This window comes from Primulina tabacum, chromosome 9, assembly GCF_025594145.1.
Source record: "Primulina tabacum isolate GXHZ01 chromosome 9, ASM2559414v2, whole genome shotgun sequence".
Lineage (NCBI taxonomy): Eukaryota > Viridiplantae > Streptophyta > Magnoliopsida > Lamiales > Gesneriaceae > Primulina > Primulina tabacum.
In genome coordinates, this window is record NC_134558.1 from 2973459 (window position 1) to 2982549 (window position 9091).

Below are 9091 nucleotides of genomic sequence, written 5' to 3' on the forward strand. Positions count from 1 at the left end.
AACTGATTATCAATGAAACTGCTTTTGAAAAGACTCATTCTCCTAAGATCGACAAGAAGCCCAGAACTCTGAAGATAAAACCAGCAATCGTTGTGGGCACCATCCCAACTGAGAGGCTGATACTATCTGGAGCTGAATAGCCGATCCAGGCTACTCATTGCAGGCAGTTTCAATTACATCTTTAACTGAAGAGTAGTTACCTCCACATGCTGATCCTCTCAAAAAGACTATCACCAAATCTGGTGATAAGAAGAAACTTGCTGGAGTTAAAGCTCCACTAATAACTATCATTGGCCCAACTTCATTGTCATTTGCCAGGGTAGTGATTAGAGAAATGATTGATGCAACCAGATCAGGACTGAATATTCCTCAGTGTCCTGACTGATTCGAAGGGCAAGGAAAAGATGAAAGAAGAGTACAGACCCACAAACACAATTCAAACCCATATTGACCTCATCTAGAAAGAGGTCAATGAATTTTCTGAGACTAAGCTTAAAGCTTATGATGAATGAGTAAGGTTTAGGACTGAAGTGTTCGCCAGGAAACTACAGAAGAAATCAGGTTTGAAGAAATTTATTGCCCTGGAAACCATAGTCCTAAAAGTTGTCAAAGCAGCTTCAGTGGTTCAAGCATTGCAGAGGAAGAAGTAATTCTTTGATCAAGCACGAGCAAAGAAGTTAAGACAAATGGTTGTTCAGCTACGCCAAAATTATGATCCTACCAGTCCAACTGCCTTTAATGATAAAGCAGTTCATGACCAGCTGGACTCGGACCTTATATCTCTGCAGATGGAGATTAAGCATTGGGAACTATATCAAGAACTGACCATTCCAGAAGATTCCGAAGATCTTTCATCAGACGAGCTAGCTTAACAATCAGTTCAACCGCAAAAGCCATCCCAGGAACCAGTTGCTTAATCTTCTGAGCAAGTACTGCTCCTCAATCCTCAACTGCAGAACATAAAATTTATACTGATGCTGAATTATCATTGACAAACATTGATGAAGTTATTAAATCAGTTGCCTCTGATATTCAGCAGACTACTACAGAAGCAGTTGAAAAACTATTCGCAACTGACGAGCCAGCCTCACAGTCTACTTTTCAATCGACTGAAGGGTCAGTTCAGCCGGCTACCACGACTGAACATGCGGTTTTTACAGGAAGTGAAGAGTCAGTTCAGTCATCTGCCATGACTGGACAAAAAATAACTGAAAATGTGCCAGCTGAACAGCCAATCACAGTTTCAGTTGTTCAAACAACTGAAGAACTTATTTCTGAATCAGCTGAGCAACCAACTAAAGAACTAGCTACTATTTCAGCTGATCAACCAATTTCAGGGCCTTCTAGTTCCGCTGCTATTCCGAATCTCTCTTCTTCTCAACAGCTTCAACAAGTAGCTATACTAGAGGATACTTCAGAAATGGTCAATCTTGAAACTGAAACAACTGACATGGCCATGGTGATCTTTAATCAAGAGAACCGGGAGCAGGAAACAGAAGCTTCTGAGGCCATGTCTCCTGTTATATCAATAGAAACTGAATCATTATTTGAAAAAATTCAGGCCATTCAGACCAACCTTGTCGGTGTAATGATTTCCATTTCAGACATCAAGTCAACCCAATTTCTGCATACTATGAGGATCGACTCTATAAAGGAGAATACTATGAGAAGGCTACAGCAAATCCAAAAGGATGTAACTTCATTATTTTTCCAAATGGAAGAACTTTGAAAAGACAAAGCGTCAGCTGAAGCTCACTTCCAAACTAAAGCCTTTGTTACAAGACACCTTGATTTCTTGGAAAACACTGTCTCGAAAAGAATGTATTTGCTGCAAGAAATCCTGTTGAATGCATTATCAAACCTCTCCTCGGAAGTCCGTATGTTATCCAAAAAGGTTGATGGGTTTGACAAAAAGGGGGAAGAAGAAGGAAAAAATCAGCCGGAGCAATCTACAAAGTTGATCAAGAAGAAATAAAAGATTATTTGGTAGATTTTGAAGATTATTTTACTCATTTAGAAGATTCTTTTATATTTTCATTCTTTGTACGAATCTGTACATTGAAAGAATTTTCAATAAAATATTATTTTATCTACAATGAGTTCAGTTGATCAGTTCTTATTTTCTAAGTTTTGTAAAACAGAAAGTTTGACAAACTGAGCGTTTATTAGATTGAACTAACTGATCAAGAAGCCTGATAGAAACTGATCTAAAATATGCAAACTATCGGTTGTCCATAACTGAAGATTAGTGCGCATTTTTTCAAAGACAGCTGACTGATCAGTTATTAATAGCAAACTGAACTACGCAGACAACTGACTGATCAGTTACTACAATCAGTTGTAAGCTTATCAGCTATATTCTATCAGCTGATCTCTCAGCTATACACGTCATCAGTTAAGGAAAAAGACGTTCAACCAACAACTACACAAAAGCTGACTGCAACAAGTAGTGGGATAGCCGCATGTCAGAAAAGTTTCAGTGTACGACTGCCAGAAAAATGTTGACGTGAAAAACAACAGATAGAAAGTTTCAAATCGTATTCAATATTACCGTTGAAAAAATAGCATAGAAGAGCAGCTGACAAAAAAACAACACTCTGAATCTCAACTCTGAATCTGAATCAACCCAACTGATATATTGCTACTCTGCTGAAATCTTTGCTCACTCTTATTGTATACATTCATAGCATTCAAGGCTATAATTCGAGCTTACAAGAAGAAACTGTTATTGTTATAATACTTGATCTTGAAGAGATCAGTTGTGCTAATTTATTTCAGTCTAGTTGAGTGCTGTAAATTGTTCTGTAAATAAGAGTTTCAGTTTGGCATTGTTAAATCCAAAACTGAAGTGGGTCTGTACAACTGTTTGTATCGATCAAAGTCTTTTAACGTATATCATATCCTTGTGATAGAAGGAGTGGCGTAGGAGTGTTTAAAATCTGCGAACATCTATAAAATCTTGTGTCTTCTTATTTCAGTTTTTATTCTATATTCAGTTAGTTTATTTCCGCACTTTTATTGTTAACTGATTGATATCGACTGACAAGATTCTCAAGTATCAGTTTATCACTAAACTGACTCATAAAAAGAGAAAAGGTTGTGAAAATTGTTAATGTTTATTCAACCCCTCCCCCCTTTTAAACACTCTTTCACCTTTAACCGATCCTATTCAACCGAAATAATTTCAAATTGTTGAGATTATTTATGTACCCGTCCTCTGAATTAATCTTCAATCCTAACAAGTGGTATCAGAGCATGTTAATTCTTGTCTCTGAACATTATTCAATCAAATGTCCTCATTTAGCAAAATCCCGATGTTCTCCAAGGAAGAATTTGGTGATTGAAAATTAGAATAAATGCTCATTTAGCTGCACAAGATGACAAAATGTGGTTTGTTATCACTGATGGCCTGATGAAAATTTTAAAAGAAAATATTGTCGTTTCCGTCAGTGATTGTGCTACACAAATGATCGAACAATCCATAATGGAATGGACAAGTGTATACAAGAAGAAATCCAATTTAGACAATGTGGCTAAGGACATTCTGACAAAACACTGGACAAAAACAATTTCATCCAGTTTAAGAAGACGTGTCTTACTGCCAAGGACATAAGGGAATAATTGATATAGTTATATGAAAGAAATTATCAAATGAAAGAAAACAAGTTCTATGTTGCAACACAGAAACTCGATAACATCAAGATGAAGGAAAAGGAGACTATCTCAGAATTTGACGAGAGAGTCAGCAATATCATAATTGAGCTGGTTGTTCTTCAAAAAGAATATGAAAATCGAAAATATTCTTGAAATCTTGATGTACGCCGGAGTAGCAGTTGCGACCATTTTGCTGTAAAATATTGATAAGTGAATGCTTAGAGATTTGAAAATCAATGAGAATGCAAAATCAATTTTACGAAGGTTTGAAAAGTAAAGAATGAATAAAAGCCTAAATGATAGTCATAATGTGTGACCTTTTGAATTTCATAGACAATACATGTGGCAGTCTGTCTACAGAGAATTTTTAAAAAGGCATAAGAAAAATATATTAAAAAATGAATAAGACATTTCAAATGAATTCAATCAAACATTTTAGGCCAATCTGAAAATATTTAATAAGTAATAAAATAAGTCTTTAAAGTTAGCTATTAAATGATAAGATTTGTTAGACTAAGAGTGTATTTGTTAGTTTGGCTATGGAACCACTGACAATTAGCAAGACTCAAAGAGTAACTAACTATTTTCTTATCAATAGGGCTTTGAGACACAATTTGCTTAAGCAGAACAATCAACACTTAAGATAAGTTAATAAGTCCTAAAACATTTCTGAAGTGAGAAAACCTATTCTCTGCAAGTGGTTTGGTGAAGATATCTGCAGCTTGTTGTTCAGTTGATACATATTCTAATCTAATGTCATTCTTCAACACATGATATCAGATGAAATGGGTGCGACACTCGATTGTATGTGATAACAATTTCACTGGTGATGTCAAAAAAATTGGTGATTCTTGAGCATTGATGTTGCAATTGTTAGATAAAAAGCAATAAATATGGTGACTCTGAGTGGTTATTGAATCCAGAGCGATTGGAGACATCAACTTCAAGCAGCTAAATATTCAGCCTATGCAGTTGATGTTGCAATAGATGTTTGTTTTTTTCTAAAGCAAAAAATCAGTTAGTCTCCCAGAAACTGACATGATCCGCTAGTACTTTTTTGATCAATCTTATACCCTGCATAATCTGCATCAGAGTAACCAAAAAATTTGAAAAATGAATCCTTATCATACCATAATCTAACATTTTGAGTTCCCTTTGGATATTTGAGAATATGTTTGACATCTAAGAAATGAGACTGTTTGACATAAGACTGAAATCTAGCACACATACGTACAACAAACATAATATCAGGTCGACTAGAAATTATGTACTATAGTTGAACCTATTAAACCTCGATACATTTTTACCTCAACTGATATTCCTCATTCGTCTTTATCAAGCTTAACTGATGAACTCGTGTGGGTTGCTATAGCAGAACATTTTTCCATGCCAAATCGTTTTAAAAATTCTTTGGTGTACTTAGTCTGACCGATGAAAATTTGTTTTATAACTGCTTGATTTGCAGACCGAGAAAGACTGTTAGTTCTCCAATCATGCTCATCATGAATTTTTCTTGCATCATTTTAGAAAACTTTTCGTAGAGTTTTGAGTTAGTATAACCAAAAATAATATCATCGACATAAACTTTTATTAACAAGGAGTGATCCTTTTTAACAAAAATGAATAAGGTCTTATCAACTTAACCTACTGTAAAACAATGATCAAATAAAAATTGTGATAAAGTGTCATACAAGGCTCGTGATGCTTGTTTAGTCCATACAAAGCTTTATTTAATCTAAATATATAATCAGGTAAAACATGATTAACAAAACCCGGTGGTTGTTCCACATATGCTTTTTCTTGTAGTTGACCATTTACGAATGCTCTATGTACATACATTTGATATACTTTGAATTTCTTATAAGCAACATATGAAAGAAAAATTCTGATTTCTTCTAGTTTGATTGCATGTTCAAAGGTCTCATCAAAATCTATACATTCTTCATGTATAAATCCTTGTGCAACCAATTTAGCTTTGTTTCTGATCACACTACCATCTTCATTCAGGTTTTTTCTGTAGACCCATAGAGTTCCAATGACTGACTGATGTGTTGGTCTTGGAACAAGGTTCCATATTGTGTTTTTGTCTAATTGATTTAGTTATTCTCGTATTGATTCTATCCAAGTGTTGTCCATCAGTGCTTCATCAATTTTTTTAGATTCCAGTTGTGAGATAAAAAGCAACATTTAAGAACTCGTTTAGCATTTGTCTCTAATGGGGCCGAAGTGTTGCCAATTACCAATGAAGGAAGATGCTTCTGATTCTATCTGTAGCATGGACCCAAACTATTATCATAAATATTGTTTGGAGTAGGATCAGTTTTACTTACCTTAGTTGGGTTCTCACACTCTTGTTGTTAACATGCTGAACATCAACAGTTTGGTCCAAGTCGGTTTGGTTTATATCTGTATGGTTATTAAAATTCTCATCTTGTTTAACTGATTGATTTAGTATTTTTGGTTTAGGTGATTTAAGAGTCCTCTTTTTTATATTGGTCTCATATTCACTTTCATCATCTAGATTGATACATTTCATTTGATTACTTAGATAATTTGGATATGTTTGCTTGTCTGTATTCTTTGTTTCATAAAAAACAACATGCACAGTTTCTTCATCATTTAAATTTCTTTTGTTAAAAACTCTAAAGCCTTTAGTTACTGCAGAATATACTAGAAAAATACCAACATATGATTTAACATCAAACGTAGTTAAATTCCTTTTACCATTATTATGAACGTAACAACTGCATCCAAAAATGTGGATGCGTATGACAGATTAGGCTTACTTTAGTTTCATATTTAATAAGGAGTTTTTCCAATTTTCATGTTGATAATTGGTCTATTTTGAGTGTAGTATGCATTATTGATGGCTTCTGCCCAAAATATTTTTGAGCTTTCTGAATCAACAAGCATAGTTCTGACATCTTTTTCAAGGTTCTGTTTCTCATTTCAGCTATTCCATTTTGTTCAATAGATCTGGTAGCTGAGTATTTATGATGACTTCCTGTTCTAACAACTAAGACTCGGGATTTTTTTTTGTAAATTCAGTTCTTTGATCAGTTTTGATCTTGGTTACTGAACTTGATTTATCTTCTGAACACAGTCAAGAATTTTAATTAGTTGGGTATTGGTGCAATTTTTACCACTTAAAAGAGAAATCATCAATAACTACAAAGTACATTTCATTTCCCCAAGCTCATTATAAGAATTGGATCGAATAGATCCATATGAAATAGTTTAAACATCTAATTGTTAGTTTGTTACGTTTGTTTTTAAAAGTAGATCTCACTTGCTTATCTAACTGGCATACAAAATAGAAATGATTCTTCAGAAATTTTAAGTAAGGCAAGCCATCGACCAAATTTAGTTTACGCAAGTTGTTGAGATATGAAATTAAGGTGATTCAGTCTTCTATGCCATAAATTTTGTTTATCCTGATTAATTACCACAAAGCATGTTGGTGAGCCTAGATAATTACTGCCCCAGTCAATCCTATAAGTATTGTCATTTCTATTTCCTGAAAGTAGAGTTTGATTGTTTGCATCCTTAATCATACATTTATTTTTATGAATTCCACTATGTAACTATTATCAAAAGGTTGATTAACACTAATAAGATTGTAGCACAAATTTGCAACAAGTAACATATCATTAATAGTAAATATTCATGGGTAATCTTACCATTACCCACGATTTTACCCTTTGCATTATCACCAAAAATGATTCAGGCCTTCATATTTGATTAATTGGGTTAGCAGTTAGGCTTTACTAGTCATGTGCCATGAGCATCCATTATCCAAGTACAAAGTGATTTCCTCAGTGATTCTTCTCTTATAATCTACAATCACAAGTAAAATTTAACCGGTACTCAATCCTACTTGTATCCAAATGGGATTAGTCCCATAGGAATCGATGCTTGGTTCAATTTTATATACCGAACTCGCTTTTTTCTCTTAAATGATTGTGCAAAAACCTGTGTGTAGTGTTCCGTGTGAATTAAATACATGTTTTTTGCCTTTTCTATCTTCATTGGTCAACCGATATCTCTTATGAACAGGCTTGCAATTATAGTATCAGTAGGACTTACCATTCTTAGAGTTATGTTTTACTGAACTTAATCTTTTATCAGACCAGTTAGGCTTGACATTAGTACTCTTAGGTTTGTAACAAATACCAAACTTTTTTTCTTTTTTTGTCTATTAAACATGTTTTTCAACTTGATGGATGGGCTCCTAATGTTCATATACCGTATTGGAAAATGAATGTATTTTCTTTGGTACACGTTCAATTTTTGTTTGGTACTTGATTCATCAATGCTTTCATCGTTGTTAAAACCGAGACCAGTTCTCTCATGCTCATTTTTTTAACACTTGAATTTCAAATAGACAGGCTGATGACTTGTTCCAAAGCTTGATCAATTCAGTTTGTTTCTTATTCTCATAACTTAACTGCAAATACTCAAATTGCACTCGCTCACTCTCAGTCTTTAGCTTTGCAATTTCTACTTTGAGACTCAACATTTCACCTGTCTGTTCCCAGATAGGCTCAATATTCTTGTCAGGTAGAACTGATTGCTTAGCCTTGACTTCCTCGAATGATTGAGAAAATATTTTGTACTAATTTATCATGTCGTGTAATGTTGTTATTAGATCATCTTGTGTAAACTCAATTGAGCTAAAATTGAATACATCTTCACTTATAAATTTTGTCCAGCATCAACCATGAGGCACTGAATCTCCTTTTCATCTGTCCCACTGATTGAACTCTCTGATTCAGGTGAATCAGCTATGAAGTGATCAATCTTGCCACAGTTGAAAGATGAGTTTTCCTCATCAGTAGATTATTTCTTGTAATGTGGTCTTCTATAAGGACTGAAAATTTCCTTGATTATTTCTCAGAAATTTACCAAACTTCTTCATAAACAGTGAAATGAAATAATTACTTAATTGTTCAGCTGATTTATCCTTTGAAACTGATGTCTCCATTGTTGAAGAAGACAAGGCTTTTGTCAGTTGGATGGTAGATTGTTCACCATCTCTTGATTCTAATTCAAACTCATAAGCCTTGAGATCTACAAACAGATCATGTAGTTCCAGTTTATTTAGATCTTTAGATCCTCATGTGCTTTGGTTTTGACATTGCATTCCATTGGAAGTCCTCTCATCACCTTTAATGCGATTTCCCTATTGTTGTATACTTTTCCAAGAGCACTAGCTTAATTACAATCCTACCGACTCTTTTATCAAAGTCTGACATAGCCTCTCCTGACTTCATTTTGATGTTTCAAACTTCTGTATTGCGACATATAATTTATTTTCTTTAGTTTGACCATTTCCCTCATATAGTTGAATCAGTTTCTCCCATGTATCTTCAGCAGATTTGCGCATATTAATCTTAATGAAAACGTTTTTGTCTAAAGTTTTGTACAATATGTATTT